Genomic DNA, 21,459 nt, shown 5'->3' with positions numbered 1-21,459 from the left:
ATGGAAAATAATGAATTTATAATGAAATACATCAGCCTTCAAACTCCAACACTACTCAACATTATTTCCTAGAAAGCGAGCTTCATTAAGTTTTGCAATAAGTCACTCTATTCTTCAGCCGAGTCTTCAAGAATTTTTCATAGCTCGCCTTTTTTAGGCCGCTAAGAATTCTTAGGATTAATAAGAGTGGCTCCGTGAATTACTCCACTAATTTAATTTTCAAGCGTAGTCTTGAATGCTTCTAGTTACAATAAGTCAAGTTATTATAAACTCACTAATTTTGGTCCTAGGAGCTTTGTTTGAAATATCCATTGAAATTTTTATCAAGATCCTATGAATTTCTGTTCCAGAAACTTTGATTGAAATTTGTATATCAATATAAATATATTGATTGGGAACAAGGAGAACCTACATTTGGAGTACAGTATTTGTCAACATTTGGAATCAAAGAAAACGTTTTGAAAGAGGTAAGTTTATCTGAATCTAGAGTTTACAATTGTGCAGTTTGCATATAGATCTGGTTTTGATAAATAGATTTATAAATTTCAATATAATATTATATATTTTTTAACTAATGAGAAACGAAAACACGAATTGAAATTGTCAATCACTTTTTATTATTATAAAATATTATAATATACACAGAACCTGGTTTTGTGAAAAAGGTGGCTGGTAAAGCCACGAAACCAGGTTCTGTGTATATTATATTTTTACTTTCCTTGCCCTATTACCATAGGTAAGGAAAGTATTGCTTTCCAAAAAAATTAAGGTACCCCAATTTCTAAATTTCTATACGTTTCATGGTCCCCTGAGTTCAAAACAGTGTTTTTTGGGTATTGGTCTGTATGTGTGTGTGTGTGTGTGTGTGTGGTGTGTGTGTGTGTGTGTGTGGTGTGTGTGTGTGTGTGTGTGTGTGTGTGTGTGTGGTGTGTGTGTGTGTGTGTGTGTGTGTGTGTGTGTGTGTGTGTGTGTGTGTGTATGAGTGTATGTGCGTCTGTGTACATGATATCGTATCTCCCAATTAACGGAATGACTTGAAATTGGAACTTGAGGTCTTTACGATATAAGTATCCGCACGAACAATTTCGATCTGATGCAATTCAAAATGGCGGCTAAAATGGCGGAAATGTTGTCAAAAACAGGGGTTTTCTTGATTTCTCAAAAACGGCTCCAACGATTTTGATCAAATTCATACCTAGAATAGTCATCGATAAGCTCTATCAACTGCCACAAGTCCCATATCTGTAAAAATTTCAGGAGCTCTGCCCCATCAATGCAAAGTTCGATTTTAGATTCCCAATTATCAGGCTTTAGATACAATTTAAACAAAAAAAAATCAAGTGGAGTAGATCAAGCATGAAAATCTCTACAATTAATGTTCAGACATATTTTCATCTAAAATTGAAAATTAGTTTTAATTCGAGAAAATGAGATTATTCAATTGCAAATTATTGTTGATTCTATTGAATCATTCACTATGAAGAGATAGCAGGCCTCATGTATGTCTCCAGCGTTATCTCCCTGTCACCAGCTGGCTCAAATCTTTGAATAGTAGACTTGAGATGCGCGGGAACACTAGCGTCAGGTGATCAATTTTCATAACGGCAAGGAAAGTTGTGTGAGTGCGCCACACCAGATTTTATAATAATAAAAAGTGGTTGACAATTTCAATTTGTGTTTTCGTTTCTCATTTGTTAGAAAATATATAATATTATATTGAAATTTATTAATCTATTTATCAAAACTAGATCTATATGCAAACTGCACAATAGTAAACTCTAAACGCCAATTTCAATTTGTTTTCATTATGGAAAAGTACCACAACATCACTCACAACACATCTGTAGAATGAGAAACATTATTGATCATCCAATGATACTTCTGTTTGATTTTACATAATTGAAAAGACAGTGTCTAATATTATATAGAGACAATAGCGTAAGAAACTCACGCTATTGTTCCTCTATGCTCATATTCACTATGGAACAAAACTGAATGAAAAGCAATTGGAAACACTCGAGATCATTTATCACTTTTTGTTCTGCTTTTTCTCTTCTACCATCTACTACTACATCTTCTTATTTTTCGCTTCTTTCCCATAATCTTTCTACCTTTTTAAGTTCTATTGAGGGTTATTTCTCTTCTCATTTATTGTTTAGTTCATGATAATGAGCAGTACATTTTAATATATCCAACTAATACAGTATCGCTAATTTCATGTCTTTATTTATAATATGTTATTGAACTTTCAGGTTATTATTGTTAAGATGTCTCAAATCTATTTTTCCTTCTTTTTGGAATCAACTATACTGTACTCCTTCCAAAGGGGCAACTTGTTATTCAACACTGAATTTGTGCTTTCCTCTTTTTTAATCAATTGATTTGATACTGCTGAAGTCTTGAGAACTGCTGGAACACGTGCTCCGATGTGCTCTAGTACGGAAAGGACAGGACAGCTGCTCTATCGAAATCAATAATACCAACGTGGGAGTGATTCAACGATTCAAGGCTGGTAGACGAGCGAACTACTTCCAAGTTTGGGGGTGGCTGACTGGCCACGCGCTGGTTGATTGGAATTTCAAGTCACGATCGTAAAAAACACACAGTTTTGTTCATGGGACAGGAAAATCTAGAACTCATGACTCTCAGGAGATTTAGAAAAAGGGGTATCCGTATAGAAATAGAAATTATCCACGTATGATTAATTATTCTGTGTACTATTCTGTGTATGATTCTGTAGTCTGTGTATGATCAATTATTCTGTGTATGATTGAAGTATTTATTTATTTATTTTTCCCACAGTTACCTTGAAAAGTGGCCATTCCTGCACTGATTACAGAACGCAAAGAATCACTTTTCCGCTCTAGTGCGGGAAAATTTTTTTCTGCTCTCCAGATTTGCAACATGGCAACACAAAATAGTTGGAGGGTTATATGGAGGATTAGTGCACGAAAACAAAAATTAAGTTGGTTACAATGACTGTGGTTAGATTTAGATAAGAATCATTTCAATGACTACCCTACATTTATGATAAAATCCCAATCTAGAAATCCAAAACAAGAATAATGTGTATCTTAATCATAATTAAATAATAACTTTTCATCATTTAATAATAAATAATGTTTATTTTCTATTGACAGTAATAATTATTGCAACTCCAAGCAATGATAAATGTAGCAAACACACATTATGAAATTCGAATTTTCAGGTTAAATAATTACCATTCGAAATCCATGTCAATAAAATTGATAAAATAACATTAGAATATACTATAATAAAATATTTTCTGTTGTCTATGTTATTTTATAAATATTTTTTAGTTTACTTATAGTATTTTTCGGTAATTTTAGTTAACCATAAGTCTAAATATCTGAATACTGTTTTTAGCTGGATGAGACGAAGTTGGTAGGTACGATTCTTCCCGCTTGTCGGTTCAGCCATCCCAACCAGCTGTTGGCGTGTATTTTGAATGCAAATTTTTTGTTTTATCTGTATTTTTTCTGATTCTTGAATGAATAAAAATGAGAACTTTGGCTGAGAATTTTCAACTTCAATTGGATTATTAATTTTTAAATGAATTAAGGCTGTTATTAATAACAGCATCACACACACAAACATTTGATGGATTTCAGCCATCATTTTATCCATAATTACCCACTTTTCATATTCAATGGTAACTGTAGGAAAAATTTAATGTGAAATATGTGCGCAAAGTTCCTCTGCTGCACTCAAGAAGCCATTCCGCCCTCGCCTACGGCTCTGGCGTAAACGTTTCTTTCGGTGCAGCAAACTGTCACTTTGCGCACTAGTTGCACAAATAACTATTATTTATTTAATCATTCAGAATTACACACTTACAGAAAAGTACCACAGGCTTATAAGCCAAAAAAAAGTCCCAATTCTAATTTATACAACAGTCCAAATGTAGCTAGGTTATGTGTCACTTAACATTCATCAATTACACACTCAATTTACAATTCAAAACACACAAAAATCATTCTCAAATTAAAAAATACTTCTAAATTAAATTGAATCAATCACAGTTAATAGAAAATTCCAAACTTTGAAAAAACTATAAAATGTTGAGACCGAAAAGACAAATACACTATTATTAGACTGTAAACACACTTATCACAGCTGATAAGTAGAGTAAATCGTATGGCTTTTGTTGGGTGGGAGTCCCTTGTGGGAAGGTCCCACCTCGCCTGAATATAAAATAATTTAAGCTACCTGCCCTGTCGACTTCAAAAACGCCGTCTGAAAACGACTAAATGACGGCCTCAACAACCAAAAAATGACTGAAAAACAATTATGGTCTGCCCCTTATTGTTGGTGAATCTCAATTATCTCACCTCAAACTTCAGAGAAAGTGAATGTGAATGTGGAGGATGATTTTACCCTTAAAATCCTTTCAACTGACAGTTTATTTTTTCAACTTTTTAATGTTTTTTCCGACTATTTCTAAACTATTTTCTCAAACTTTAGAGAAAGTGAATGTAAATGAGGCGGATGATTTTTTAACCTGAAAATCCTCTCAACTGACAGTTGTTTTTTCAACTTTTAACGTTTATTTTTGACTATTTATCAACTATTTTCTAGACTATTTCCCCAAACTTTAAAGAAAGTGAATGTAAATGAGGAGGATCACTTTACCCTGAAAACCCCCTCAACTGACAGTTTATTTTTCAACTTTTTAACTTTTATTTTAGATTTTTCTTTTTTTTCACTTTTTGTGTAGTTGAGAAGTTGATATTGTGGTAATTATTCATATTGAATGAGAAAGACTAAGAAATTGTCAAAAAAAGCACTGATTTATTGATAATTAGAAAGACCGGTTTCGGTTATTACACCATTGTCAATCTCTGATAAACTGATTATTATAGACTATTTCTAAACTATTTTCTAGACTATTTCCCCAAACTTTAGAGAAAGTGAATGTGAATGAGGAGGATAATTTTACCCTGAAAACCCCCTCAATTGACAGTTTATTTTTCAACTTTTTAACTTTTATTTTAGACTATTTCTAAACTATTTTCTAGACTATTTCCCCAAACTTTAAAGAAAGTGAATGTAAATGAGGAGAATGATTTCACACTGAAAGCCCCCTCAACAACTGACAGTTTATTTTTCAACTTTTAACGTTTATTTCCCACTATTTCCAGATCATTTTCTAGACTATTTTCCCAAACTTTAAAGAAAGTGAATGTAAATGAGGAGGACGATTTTACCCTGAAAACCCTCCCAACTAACAGTTTATTTTTCAACTTTTCAACGTTTATTTTCGACTATTTTAAACTATTTTCTAGACTATTTTCCCAAACTTTAGAGAAAAGTGAATGTAAATGAGGAGAATCACTTTGACCTTCAAACCCTTCAACTGACAGTTTATTTTTCAACTTTCAACGTTTATTTTACACTGTTTCTAAACTATTTTCCCAAACTTTAGAGAAAGTGAATGTAAATGAGGAGGATGATTTTACCCTGAAAAACCTCTCAACTGACAGTTTATTTTTCAACTTTTAAACGTTTATTTTAGACTATTTCTACAATTTTTTGTTCATGTTTACCTTTCTCCGTCATCGTTGAACGCATAATCGCCAAGAATGAGGTCTCTGAGCCGGTAGCGGGGCGGGAGCGGGATGTCAGGCGGCTCTGCCCTTACAGGCAGCGCCATCCCGGTCTTGGGTTCGAGTCCCCAATCACCTGGCACTTTTTTCTGACCCGGCAAAAGTGTTGTAAAAACACGCGGCTGGCAATCGCAATCTGAACGCGGTTAGAACAGCGCGCTTCCAAGGCGCAAACTACAGTGAAAACTACCCTACAAACCTACCCTTGGCGACAGGAAGCTCGTGTGATACGGGAAGGGTTGCGTTGCTTGGTACCTGATACGGTAGAAAAATAGAATAGAATGAATTATTTATTATTGGCGAAGTTTGGACAGTGAAGTACACTCTACGACTTAACCTCGAAGTTAGTAAAATACAAATACGATACGGTGAATCATAAATTATTATTAAATAATCTTCAAAATTACGGAATTAGAGGTAAAGAGCTTAGCTGGATCAAGTCATATCTAGAAGGACGACAACAGTATGTAAATATAAAGTATACAAGCAATAAAAATCAGTACTATATTGGATCAAACTTAAAATGTAATAACTATTCTGTACCACAAGGATCGGTGTTAGGTCCATTTTTGTTTCTGTGCTACTTAGGGGGGTGCCTAAATGTATGTGCGATTTAGTTGAAAATAGTAAATTATGCTTATACGCTGACGATATAAGTCTGTGCATTGCTGATAAGGACTGGAACACAACAGAAATTAAAAGTAACAATCCTATATCATTAACTAAAAAGTACCTAAATCATAGACATCTGCTACTTAATGATAACAAAACTAAGTTCCTCCATTTTACTTGTAGAAATTCAGAGGTAAAACAACTTCATTCCGTAAATAATAAGGAAGAAATTAAATTTTCAGGTCTATATCTTGAAAACACACTTAGTTGGTCCGTTCACATTCAAAAAATATGTAAAAAATTAAGCTCAGGAATTTTCGCGCTGAGACGACTAGCAAATATTTCCAACTTAGAAACGTTAAAAGCAGTGTACTTTGCAATGATCCACTCCCACATTTCATATGAAATTGAAATATATGGAGGAACAAGCATCTCAAACTTAAATAAAATACTCCTATTACAAAAAGAAACAATAAGAATAATTCTAAATCTTGATAAAGAGCAATCATGCAAACCATTCTTCAGTAAGTTAAAGTTCATGGCGATGTACAGCATGTACATTAGGACAATATTATATAGTGTATACAAAACTAACGAATCTAGATTCCCACGGCAAGTAGATATACATAATTATAACACAAGAAATAAAAATAATTTTACAACAAAGAAACACAATAAGGGAAAATATAAACAAAGTCCAACGTACATGGGAATAAAATTTATTAGTTGTCTCCCAGGTTGCATAAGACATGAACCTGAAAGATCAAAATTCAAGGAATTTCTGAGAGCATATTTGATAGATTTAGCATGCTACACTATAAACGAGTTTACTGTAAAAAAATGAATTTTTTACAGTCACTATTTCTCTTTAGCTTTAAGTGTTATTTTTTAGTTTTTGACTTTTTCATTTATGTTTTGGAAAGAAATAAATGATTGATTGATTGATAGCTAGAAATATAGAAATGGAGAGATTGGGAATTATGAAGATTCTGCCATTTTATAATAGGCCGACTGGATTGATTAATGGTGATAAATGTCCCTGTAGATATGAGTTTTATGACTGTCTTTTTTCTCTAGGGCTACTTTTAATATAAATAAATATATAAAACTGAGTACCCTTTTGACGAAATAATTTATAAGGGTACTCAGAGTTTTATGATTTATGGTGATAAATATTCTCCCTGTAGATATGAGTTTTATGATTGTCTTTTTTCTTTAGGACTACTTTTAATAGATAAAAATAAAAATCTGAATACCCTTTTGACGAAATAATTTATAAGGGTACTCAGAGTTTTATGATTTATGGTGATATATATTATCCCTGTAGATATGACGAGAAATTGAGGGAATTTTACCCACGCTATGCTATTTCTTCTCAAAAATAAAAACTTTTTGCGCCGGATAGCTTACAGACCTAATTAAGGGCTCTTCCAATTCAGATGAGATTCAATAATAGTACTCATCTATTTTACTATCCATAATGAACTGCAAGTTATTATCCGTTTTTGAGCTATTTTCAATGACACTACAGTCTAATTTTGGAATATTAGTTATTAAAATGGTGTTGAAAATGGATTTAAAAAATCCGGAAGCGCTCTACAAGTGAGTACTAGTTTTAATAACAGTTATTAAAACTAATATAAAACAGTTATAAAAACTAATAACAGTTATTAGTTACTAATATTGCAAAATAAGACTGTAGTGTCGTTGGAAATAGTTCAAAAACGGATCCATAATAGTATCGAATGCAAGTATATTACAATAGTATCGAATGCATGTTGGAAAATGGATGCGTGTTCTATTACCTATTTCTTTTTTTGCTGAGGATGATGCCCACATGAACACTAGACTTGTACTTGGGTAATGAGACGAATGATAATGAATGAGTGATGAGTGGACCCATGGCTTTAGGTGGGCTCCAAACGACCGGGAAGCGATTTTTAAACTCATAAATGGTATTTTAGTGAAGTTCGGTTCTTTAAGGCTGTGCAAAGGCTAAAAATAAACTTTCTACTCGTGATATTTATCAAAGTTTTTCGATTTGTATCGATTTGTATATCACCAAGTTATCAAAATGAAAAAGTTTTCTCGGGAAAAAATTTTTTCCCGATAATTACTTTTTGAGATATGAGCGCCTAAAGTTTAAATTTTTGGGGCAGAACATTTCAAATTCGGTAACTCAACTAAAAGTTATTTTTGGTTATTTTTAGTGAATTGAATAACTTTCTAAAAAATTGATATTTTCAGAAAAGTTTTGTTTTACTAGATCAACAATACCATGAAGAATCTATCCTCTAAATCTCATGGATTTATCTCTTACCGAATTTGAAATGTTCTCTCCCAAAAATTTAAACTTTAGGCGCTCATACCTCAAGAGGTAATGATCGGAAAAAAATGTTTTCCTGAGAAAACTTTTCCATTTTGATGGCTTGATTATATACAAATCGAAAAAGTTTGAAAAATATCACGAGTAGAAAGTTTATTTTTAGCCTTTGCACAGCCTTAAAAGTGGTCAACCTTTACAAAGGGAGTAGCAGGCGAATGGAGCTTAAATTATATCAGAATGAAAATAGCTGAGGATGTTATCTTCATATATTGAGTAATTAATTCAACACTAAGTGCCGGTTGCAAAAATCCGGTTATATTTTAATCGTGATTAATTTCACGAGTAGCCCCAATCAGAGTTTCACCAATCAGAGATCACCCTCTTTTCAAAAAAACATTCTGTAGTTGGTTCTCGTGAAATTAATCATGATTAAAATTTAACTGGCTGTTGTGCAACCGGGCCTTAGTAAGAAAGAAATTGATTAAGAAATAAATTGAATAAATAAATCTCGTGAAATTGGTGTGGGAATAACAGCCGTCATACCGTATCAAACACTTTTGTATCACTTTTCGTGATCATGTGGAAAGGGTGACTTTCCACCAGGAAGTGCCATGTGGAAAAGCCAGTCATGCCAAACACGTTTTCCCTTAACAATTCTGAAAATTTCCCGATTTCACTTTCAGAATACCTAGTCCGTCCAACTGTAAGCGGAAAACTTACACACGTTGAATGACCTGTTTGTTTGGGAAATGTATTTCCTCACCTGATCTGATCGACAGCAGCGTTCGATTTGACCGACTTATGTCGTCGGTTACTGGGTTATCCCAGACAGACGCGTTCATCCAAACACTGTGAATAAAACTTGTGTTCTGTTTTGTTAAATACCGTATACCTAGTATAGCTGTATAACTGTATAGGTAATACATTTATAGTTCGTTTTTTTTCTTTAGGGCTACTTTTAATAGTATATGAATAAAAATATAAATCTCAGTACCTACCCTTTTAAATTATTTTGTCACGACATGTTTCGGCTACTTATGCCATTCATTATTGTCATTATCTTCTTCTTCTTCTGCTTCAATCGTCCGATTGGTTGGTAGCTTTCCATCTTTGTCTGTCCAGAGCCAGCTGTTTTAGTTGGGTATAGCTCTGGACCCCAAGATCCCGGGTTATCTGCTTCAAATATTGTAGCCGGGGTCTTCCACGAGCCCGTTGTCCACTGATTGCACCTTCCAGTATTGTTAGCGTGAATTCGCTGTGTCTGTATTTGTGTATGTCTGTGAACACGATAACTCCATTCCTAATTAACCGATTGACTGAAATTTTAAACTTAAGGTCCTTATACCATGAGGACCCGACTAAGAAATTCAATAGAATTCATTCAAGATGGCGGAAAAAATGGCGGATAATTACTAAAAAACATGTTTTTCACGTTTTTCTCGAAATGGCTCTAACGATTTTCTTCAAATTTATACCATGGATAGCTATTATAAGCCCTATCAACTGAAATAAGTCTCATTTCAGGGAAAATTTCAGGAGCTCCGTAATATTATTGAGAAAAATGGCGGATAATGACTAAAAAATCATGTTTTTCACGGTTTTCTCGAAAACGGCTCTAACGATTTTCTTCAAATTATACCATGGATAGCTATTTATAAGCCCTATCAACTGACATGAGTCTCATTTCTGAGAAAATTGCAGGAGCTCCGTAATATTCTTGAGAAAAAGGCGGATAATTAATAAAAAACCATGTTTTTCACGGTTTTCTCGAAAACGGCTCTAACGATTTTCTCAAAAATAACTTGACCGATTTTTTTCAAATTCATACCCTGTTTAGTTATCTATCAGCTCTATCAACTGGCATGAGTCTTCTTTCTGGGAACTAATGGGGGGTCCACCCCATCCTTGATTAATGTACTTAGTAACCTCCTTCTCGTGCATGAGGTAGGTAGCGCAGTTCATAAAAGAATACATAGTCGAGATATTTCATCTGTAGAACAGCTGTTTTGACGACTTTGAAAAAATGAGGACTAAACAAATCATCGAGTTTCACAATTTACACAAAGAAAAATCTGGTGTGGTACACTCACACAACTTTCCTTGCTCATATTTGAAACTACGATCAGACTTTTGTATATGGTTATAAATAATTATGTTTTCAAAGTACTTTTCCTTGTGTAAATTGTGAAATTCGATGATTTTTTCTAGTTGTCATTTTTTTTTAAAGTCGTCAAAACAGCTGTTCTGCAGATGAAATATCTCGACTATGTGTTCTTTTTATGAACGCTCTACCTACCTACCTTATGCACGAGAAGGAGGTTACAAGTCCATTTCCCAAGGATGGGGTGGACCCTCCATGGTTTCCCAGAAAGGAGACTTATGCCAGTTGATAGAGCTGATAAATAACTATACAGGGTATGAATTTTAAAAAAATCGGTCAAGTTATTTTTGAGAAAATCGTGAAAAACATGGTTTTTTAGCAATTATCCGCCATTTTTCTCTAGAATATTACGGAGCTCCTGCAATTTTCCAGAAAAAAATCACGTCATTTGATAGGGAATATGAATAGCTATCCATGGTATAAATTGAAGAAAATCGTTAGAGCCGTTTTCGAGAAAACCGTGAAAAACATGGTTTTTTAGTCATTATCCGCCATTTTTCTCAAGAATATTACGGAGCTCATTGAATTTTCCAGAGATAAGACTTATGCCAGTTGATAGCGCTTATAAATAGCTATCCATGGTATAAATTTGAAGAGGATCGTAGAGCTGTTTTTGAGAAAACCGTGAAAAACATGGTTTTTTAGTCATTATCCGCCAATTTTTCTCAAGAATATTACGGAGCTCATTGATTTTCCCAGAGATGAACTTATGCCAGTTGATAGGGCTTATAAATAGCTATCCATGGTATAAATTTGAAGAGGATCGTTAGAGCTGTGTTTTTGGAAACGTGAAAAACATGGTTTTTTAGTCATTATCCGCCATTTTTCTCAAGAATATTACGGAGGCTCCTGAATTTTCTCAGAAATGAGAACTATGCCAGTTGATAGAGCTTATAAATAGCTATCCATGGTATAAATTTGAAAAAATCGTTAGAGCCGTTTTCGAGAAAAACGTGAAAAACATGGTTTTTTAGTAATTATCCGCCATTTTTCCGCCATCTTGGATTGAATTTTATTGAATTTCTTATTGTCGGATCCTCATGGTATAAGGACCTTAAGTTTAAAATTTCAAGTCAATCGGTTAATTAGGAATGGAGTTATCGTGTTCACACACATACACACATACACACACACACATACACACACACACATACACACACACACTCATACATACACACAGACCAACACCCAAAATCAAATTTTTGGACTCAAGGGATCTTGAAACGTATAGAAAACATGAAATTAGGGTACCTTAAATTTTTTTAGAAAGCATACTTTCCTTACCTATGGTAATAGGGCAAGGAAAGTAAAAAAGTACTCTGAAAACAATTTATATATACATATACAGAAGTCTGATCGTAGTTTCAAATATGAGCAAGGAAAGTTGTGTGAGTGTACCACACCAGATTTTTTTTTCTTTAGGGCTACTTTTAATAGTATATGAATAAAAAAATATAAATCTAAGTACCTACCCTTTTATAGTTATTTGTTTATCTAGAGTGAAAAGTACGACTTTTTCTCCCTGAGGAAAAGTTTGAAGCCCGAGGCGAAGCCGAGGGCAACAATTTCCTGAGGGAGAAAAAGTATTTTTCGCTCGTGATGTACACAACATTTTTCTCCATCTACATTTTTTTATAGAAACTGCAATAAAATCATTTTAATAACTTACGTATTGGTGACAATGTTTCCTAACAACATAACCTAAAATCTAAAACCTAAAAACTGGCCGTCTGATTGGCACTGCCGATTGCGCTATCTACGGCTAAAGTTGTAACTTTAATTATATCAGCTGGGTGTTTACCAAAAATGGCTGACTCTAGATCACGCGGTTCAGATTTGAATTGCAGATCAAAAATATTGTTGGCTGGTATTTTGAATAGAATAAGATATTTTAAAAATTGTATAAATTTTTATCGTCTACTAATATTAAGAATATAATATCATACAAACATATATTCATGAGTTGATCAAATTTCTGGTTGTTTGGGAAATGTATTTCCTCACCTGATCTGATCGACAGCAGCGTTCGATTTGACCGACTTATGTCGTCGGTTACTTGGTTATCTCAAACCAAACCACCCAAACACTGTGAATAAAATTTGTGTTCTGTTTTGTTAAATACCGTACACCTAGTAAACTGTATAGGTAATACATTTATAGTTTGTTTTTATTACTTTCCTTGCCCTATTACCATAGGTAAGGAAAGTATTGCTTTCCAAAAAAAATTAAGGTACCCTAATTTCAAGTTTTCTATACGTTTCAAGGTCCACTGAATCCAAAAAAGTGGTTTTTGGGTATTGGTCTGTATGTGTGTGTGTGTGTGTGTGTGTGTGTGTGTGTGTGTGTGTGTGTGTGTGTGTGTGTGTGTGTGTGTGTGTATGTGTATATGTCTGTGAACACGATAACTCCATTCCTAATTAACCGATTGACTTGAAATTTTAAACTCAAGTTCCTTATACCATAAGGATCCGACAATAAGAAATTCAATAAAATTCAATTCAAGATGGCGGAAAAAATGGCGGATAATTACTAAAAAACCATGTTTTTCACTGTTTTCTCGAAAACGGCTCTAACGATTTTCTTCAAATTTATACCATGGATAGCTATTTATAAGCCCTATCAACTGACATGAGTCTCATTTCTGAGAAAATTGCAGGAGCTCCGTAATATTCTTGAGAAAAATGGCGGATAATGACTAAAAACCATGTTTTTCACGGTTTTCTCGAAAACGGCTCTAACGATTTTCTTCAAATTTATACCATGGATAGCTATTTATAAGCCCTATCAACTGACATGAGTCTCATTTCTGAGAAAATTGCAGGAGCTCCGTAATATTCTTGAGAAAAATGGCGGATAATTACTAAAAAACTATGTTTTTCACGATTTTCTCAAAAATAACTTGACCGATTTTTTTCAAATTCATACCCTGTATAGTTATCTATCAGCTCTATCAACTGGCATGAGTCTTCTTTCTGGGAAACTAATGGGGGGTCCACCCCATCCTTGATTAATGTAATTAATAACCTCCTTCTCGTGCGTGAGGTAGGTAGCGCAGTTCATAAAAAGAATACATAGTCGAGATATTTCTGACAGATCTGTAGAACAGCTGTTTTGACGACTTTGAAAAAATGAGGACTAAACAAATCATCGAGTTTCACAATTTACACAAAGGAAAAAGTACTCTGAAAACTATTATATATACACATATACAGAAGTCTGATCGTAGTTTCAAATATGAGCAAGGAAAGTTGTGTGAGTGTACCACACCAGATTTTTTTTCTTTAGGGCTACTTTTAATAGTATATGAATAGAAATATAAATCTAAGTACCTACCCTTTTAAATTATTTTGTAACGACATGTTTCGGCTACTTATGCCATTATTGTCATTATAAAGTCTTGAAAATGGCATTAGTAGCCGAAACATTTCGTGACGAAATAATTTAAAAAGGGTACTCAGATTTATATTTTTATTTATATATAGTTATATGGTATAGAATTTTTTATTGTTATTCATATATAGTTATATGGTACTAGCCGTCAGGCTCGCTTCGCTCGCCATATCCGTCTAGATAGGGGGCTCCGCCCCCTGGACCCCCGACTGGATCGTCCATGAATAAGATCAGCAGGCTCGCCTGCATTTTTCATTTGAGCATTTTTATCATATGTTAGGACAATCCAGTCGGGGGTCCAGACTAAACGTCTGGCTAAACGGATATGGCGAGCGAAGCGAGCCTGACGGCTAGTAATATAATATTCCCAGGATTGAAGTAGCAGTGCCCAATCAATTTTTCCGCGATAAATGAATTTCAATCTTACAAAGTCAACTCAACTTAATGCCAACCTGACAAAATTATTTATTTAGTTGCCAGTTAACAACTGTTTCGAAGAGGTACTCTATCTAGATTATAGTTCTATAGTAACATATGATATGGAAATTTCAATTATAATTAAGAGATTGGGAGAAGAAGAATATACATGCTAAAAGACGAACTTTAAACCCTTAAAAACAACCCTTAGAGTTAAAATATTGCCAAAAGATTTCTTAGTGCGCCTCTAAAGGGCCAACTGAACATACCTACCAAATTTGAACGTTTTTGGTCCAGTAGATTTTTAGTTCTGCGAGTGAGTGAGTGAGTGATTCAGTCAGTCAGTCAGTCAGTGAGTGCCATTTCGCTTTTATATAATATATAGATTCATATATAGTTATATATTTTTATTCATTTATAGTTATATGGTATAGAATTTTTTATTGTTATTCTTATATAGTTATATGGTATAGAATTTTTTAATTCCGGAAGATGCCCACATGAGCTTTTTGCTTGTGCGTGGATAATGGGAAGTGCGAGGGTGATTTATGAGATGATCAAACGTCCATGCCTATTCGATGGGATTCGAACCCGTGACCGGGTAGTACTAGCAGACTGAAGCTTGTAACGCCTTAACAACCGCGTCAACTCGGTTATCTGGCCAGCAATTAGTATATACCAGAACAGATCATCAGCTGATAGTTGCAGTGATCGTAGTTTTAATTTTTCTGCTCAAAATTTTCAAGTTTATTTTAATATTATTTAAAATTTCGGATTGTTTAGTGTTATTTCCGGCTCTTATCAACCCTTCGAAATTCAAAATTCATCAGTCATATCTCGAATACGTATTCTCTGAGTGTTAATCTTTGGTGAAAACAGAAATTTTAAACTTAACCTCACTTTGGACTATTTATGTGCCAAAATCAAGGAATTGAAGAAGTTTTGGGCAATTGCCTGTTTCTCTTTCCAAATATCGTGTTTGTGACTGTTCTAATAAATAAATAAATAAATAAAATGATGTTTTATGAAGAAAGATTCAGTGATGGTGCTTTAGCTGGGAACGCGACAAGGTGCCACCCCGACTACTTGACACCCCGTCAACCTGTCCCCTTTCAAAACCGGTTTTTAGGCGACAAGTTCTAATAGTCGGGGGGACACTCTGACGTGAGGGTGCGAGGTGTCAAGTTGTCGTTTACTAGACAACTTGACTAGTTGGAACCTTTGGTCCAGTAGTCGGGGGGACAACTTGACGGCAATGGCATATTTTTACGAGGGTACAAGTAGTCGCCTATGGCCAAAATGACTAGGTGTCAGGTACTCGAGGTGACACCTAGACGGCTACCCTTGCTATGTATGTGGTAGGCTACTCATATAGGTCCAATGCCTTCTTATTGCACAATTTAGGCCTGCTGGTAATTCTATTCATCTTCAGTGAATACTTCATGATTGTAGTATGTAGTATAATATCCTACTGCTAACAATATCAATAAAAACTACAAAATTAGACCAAAAATATTATTACTGTGTCTTTGAACTGTCAAGCAAAGAACACTCTAGTGCTAGAGCTATCACTATTTGGAGCTATCTAGTAATGTGGTACTTATTAGTGAAAAGTTTTTAAAAATAATAAATTTAGGTAATACAAAGTAATTTTATAATTTTACTCGACCAAAGCAATTTTTCAACACATTCCAGATCAAAGATCAGGTGATCAAAGACTGTATAATGTAACTGACATATTATATTATTACTTTCCTTGCCCTATTACCATAGGTAAGGAAAGTATTGCTTTCCGAAAAAAATTAAGGTACCCCAATTTCTAAATTTCTATACGTTTCAAGGTTCCCTGAGTCCAAAAAACTGGTTTTTGGGTATTGGTCTGTATGTGTGTGTGTGTGTGTATGAGTGTATGTGCGTCTGTGTACACGATATCTCATCTCCCAATTAACGGAATGACTTGAAATTTGGAACTTAAGGTCCTTAAGGGCACGCCACACCAAGCTCGCTACCGCGGCGGTAGGGAAGTTTTAAAAATCGCTAGCCATGTATTCAGGTTGATTGCGCCACACCGAGCTCGCTACCGCGGCGGTAGTACGGCGCACTACCACCTACGACCGCCTGCTAGGCGATTCAACAAAAGTTCGCTGAGAGGTAGTACGGCGGACAAAGCGAGCTCAGTGTGGCGCGCTCAACCTGAATACATGGCAGGCGATTCGAAGAGGTAGCGCATGCGCACCTCTCCTCCTTGCAACACAACGCAACTAGTACGTCTCACCCCCCACTACTAGACTCACTACTCGGAGACTACCGCTAGCGGACGTTTTTCGGTGTGGCGTGCTCAGCCGAGAAAACTACCACCAGCGGTACTACCTCGGCGGTACTGGCGAGCTTGGTGTGGCGAGTCCTTTACGATATAAGTATCCGACACGAACAATTTCGATCAATTCAAAATGGCGGCTAAAATGGCGAAAATGTTGTCAAAAACAGGTTTTTTAGCAATTTTCTCGAAAATGGCTCCAACTATTTTGATCAAATTCATACCTAAAATAGTCATCGATAAGCACTATCAACTGCCACAAGTCCCATATCTGTAAAAATTTCAGGAGCTCCGCCCCATCTATGATTTTAGATTCCCAATTATCAGGCTTTAGATACAATTGAAACAAAAAAAAAACAAGTGGAGTGGATTGAGCATGAAAATATCTGCAATTGATGTTCAGTAACATTTTCACCTAAAATTGAAAATAAGCTTTAAATTCGAGAAAATGTGATTATTCAATTGCAAATTATTGTTGATTCTATTAAATCATTCACTATGAAGAGATAGCAGACCTCATGTGTGTCTCCAGCGTTATTGCCCTGTCACCAGCTGGCTCAAATCACTGACTTGAGATGCGCGGGAACACTAGCGTCAGATGATCAATTTTCATAATGGCAAGGAAAGTTGTGTGAGTGCGCCACACCAGATTTTTTATTAAGTGATTGCCCACTCAATAGTGATGTATGGCAACTAGAGATTATCTCGGTCCGATTTCATCTAAAAATAAAACTTAATTTGAGCGACAATTGGATCTAGTCAGATGATTTTGTTGTTTTTGTAATGTGATGTTATGTTGGTTCATAATCAACTGTCGCTGAAATCAAGTTTCTATTCTGTGAAATCGGACATAATAAGAATCAAACAGACAGATAGAAGAAGAAATCTCTTTGTCTAAAAGTTTATCATAGCTGATAACATTCATTAAAATTACCGTATAGCGAACGCACACTACAGTAAAATGCAGAAAAAATCAAAAGTCTGCATGCAGACATATGCGGACGGATAGACGTATGTGTGCGTTGCTACATATTGGAACACCTAGGGAGGATTTTCCTCCGTTTGTTTGCATACGTCTGTTGCTGTGTGTTTGCCTTTGACAAATAAATTCTAGTAGGTTTTGGCCCGGTTGCACAAAAGCCTGTTGAATTTTAATCACGATTAAATGCCACGAGAGCCGATCAGAGAAGGCTTTTTCAAAAATCTGGTGTGGCGCACTCACACAACTTTCCTTGCCGTTATGAAAATTGATCACCTGACGCTGGTGTTACGCACATCTTAAGTCTACTATTCAAATATTTGAGCCAGCTGGTGACAATGCAATAACGCAGGCGGGAGACACACATGAGGTCTGCTATCTCTTCATAGTGAATGATTTAATAGAATCAACAATAATTTGCAATTGAATAATCACATTTTCTCGAATTTAAAGCTTATTTTCAATTTTAGGTGATAATGTTACTGAACATTGATTGTAGAGATTTTCATGCTCAATCTACTCCACTTGATTTTTTTTGTTTCAATTGTATCTGAAGCCTGATAATTGGGAATCTATCTGCATTGATGGGGCGGAGCTCCTGAAATTTTTACAGATATGGGACTTGTGGCAGTTGATAGAGCTTATCGATGACTATTTTAGGTATGAATTTGATCGAAATCGTTGGAGCCGTTTCCGAGAAAATCACGAAAAACCCTGTTTTTGACAACATTTTCGCCGTTTTAGCCGCCATCTTGAATTGCATTTGATCGAAATTGTTCGTGTCGGATACTTATAGTGTCAGGACCTTAAGTTCAAAATTTCAAGTCATTCGGTAAATTGGGAGATGAGATATCGTGTACACAGACGCACATACACTCATACACACACACACACACACACACACACACACACACACACACACACATACCAATACCCAAAAACCAGTTTTTTGGACTCAGGGGACCTTGAAACGTATAGAAATTTAGAAATTGGGGTACCTTAATTTTTTTCGGAAAGCAATACTTTCCATACCTATGGTAATAGGGCAAGGAAAGTAAAAAAGTCTTCACTGATTGGTTCTTGTGGTATTTAATCACAATTCAATTCTAATAGGCTTTTGTGCAACTGGGCTTAAGTCATAGATAAAAGCTTGTATCAGCTACCGTAACTATATAAAACATCTTTGATCTCTGTAGCATAAGCCATCTTTTCCCTATAGATATATACTTGGAAAACAGCCAGTCACCTGACATTTACTATCTGTTTTCAATTTATCAGCGTTCTAACCTCTCATTTTTTAGTATCTTATTAGAAATGTAAACAAAAATTCTAAATTTTAGTGGAAAGTCTACCTTAAAAAGTCTATAAAATCCATAAAAATCAATCTGAAAACGTATTATGCTGGCAGAAGAAAATGTACTTCAGGTGTTCTGTCAAGCTGTCACCATGCATAACAAAATATTTCGAAAATGTTTTCCTCCAACTTTCTCAGTTTCTATCAAAATTTGAGCAGAACTTTTCACATAATCCTCCCAACGACGGTAAAGTGGCAAGAGTAGGCATTTACTGTGATGGAAGTTGCAACCCCAATGACAGATATTTCACGGTTGGAGTCGAGAAGTTAAAAGAGATTGGAAAATTGAGGAAACCTGATTCACGTACTTACGTCAAAACCAGAACTGCTTTGGTTTGTGGTGATAAAAAGACAGAAAATAGAAATAACGATCCAAAGGAGCAAAGAAACTCCATGGATTTTGATAGAGATCTTGAGAAAGGGTTAGAGTGTGGTGAAGATTTTGACATAGAAAGTAATCATGTAATAAGTAGTGACGTCCCTATAAAACAAAAAAATGAGGATGGAAAATTTAAAGTGAAACTCAAAATGTCAGTGGTAGGAAAAATAGAAGAAATGCAGCTTGAAAATGAATTGGAAGATAGAAAACCAGCTAAAAATATTGAAAACTTAAAAGAAGCGGAACTTGAGAATGAATTGGAAAATGAAAACCCAGTTAAAGATACTGCGAACTTGGAAGAAACAAGACTTAAAAATGAGTTGGAGGATAAAAAATCAGCTGAAAATACTTCAAATAAAGAGGATTTATCACCAATTGATGATAAAACCAATAAAGAAAACAAAAATAGTATTGTTAAAGAAGAATTTGAGGGTGCTAAAAGTGACGAAATAGAGATAGATATATCATGGTTTGAAGATAACCAACATGTGTTGGAAAAGGATGATCCAGGAGCTGAGAGTGCAAGTGATAGTGAAAAAAATTCGGAGAATTCTAATCCTGATATAAAAAGAACTAATAGTCAAAATGAATATCAACGTTTTATTAACGAATTTGCAGATTTCAAATATAGTAAATGACTAATAAAATGAATATAGATTTGTATCACTTTCATAATTTATTTATTTACATAGATTGTAGAGGATAAATATTATACTTAAAATAAATCATGTAAATCTCACTATGGGTTCAAGTTTTCCGTACTGAATAATATGTTTTGAATGTTACACACTTCAAACTGGATTCATAAAATTTATCAGCTAATTTTATACATAAGGATAGATTACTTAAGTCCCCTCATGAAGAGGCAACAAAGTTATAGAATTTATTGTAAATTTGAAGGAAAATGTGAAATCTTCCGCTATAATTATCTCCGTACCAACAAAGCATTTTACTAGAACTTTTTCCTTAATTTTAATGTGAGGGAACACTTCACAAAGTGGTTTTATTTCAGAAACACTGTTCATTGTTTTAAGTAATCATAATAGGTATATGTTTTGCATACTGAATTATGTTTCAAATAACGGTTTCTATGTATTGCTTCAACTCAACATTCAAAAACCTACTTTTTTGTACTTGTATTGAGTTTTTCAATTCATGCACAAAGCATGAACATAAAACTGCTCCTTAGAGTAAATTACACTATATTTTTAGATAAATTTTGCTTGACAACAATAAAGTATATATTTAAATAAGTATTGAGATTATCACACTGGACAAGACCAGAATTATCAAGGATAAGTTATAAATTTTCCGTTTGTTATAGAAGAGGGAATTAATGTAATTCAGTCATAAATAATAATGAATAAAATTAAACAGGAGAATAAAACTAATATCATACATACCGAAATCAATTTATTTAAAGCCTTAAATATTTTACACACAATTCAAATACAACTATATTTATGACTATATTACAATGTAATATCAGTACATCTAACTATACCATAAAATACGCAGACAAGACAAACTGAAAACTTGGGCTAATTCGTGATATTCTTAAGTCTACTAAAATTTCTGATGTTTACAAAATCATCAATATCAAGAAGATGGGTCAAATAACGTAATAATTTAGAGTCCAGTTAGTAGATGAGTTATATATGGAATTATAAGTTTGAGGTGTTTTATCATGAATCCCAATTATTGTACAGAGTTATTAAAAATATAACAAAAACAAAGACATATCAAAAGTGGATTTAACAATAATTATAATATAGACAGGTGGGCCTCATATAAGATTAATATTTACCTAAACTAAATAATATAGTACTCCAAACTAGAAATATGAATCTACTAATGAAATTCAGCTTTGTACAGGGTGTATCAGAGAAACAGGAAA

This window comes from Nilaparvata lugens, chromosome 6 (genome assembly GCF_014356525.2).
Source record: "Nilaparvata lugens isolate BPH chromosome 6, ASM1435652v1, whole genome shotgun sequence".
Taxonomy (NCBI): domain Eukaryota; kingdom Metazoa; phylum Arthropoda; class Insecta; order Hemiptera; family Delphacidae; genus Nilaparvata; species Nilaparvata lugens.
Note: the sequence above shows the minus strand (reverse complement) of the source record.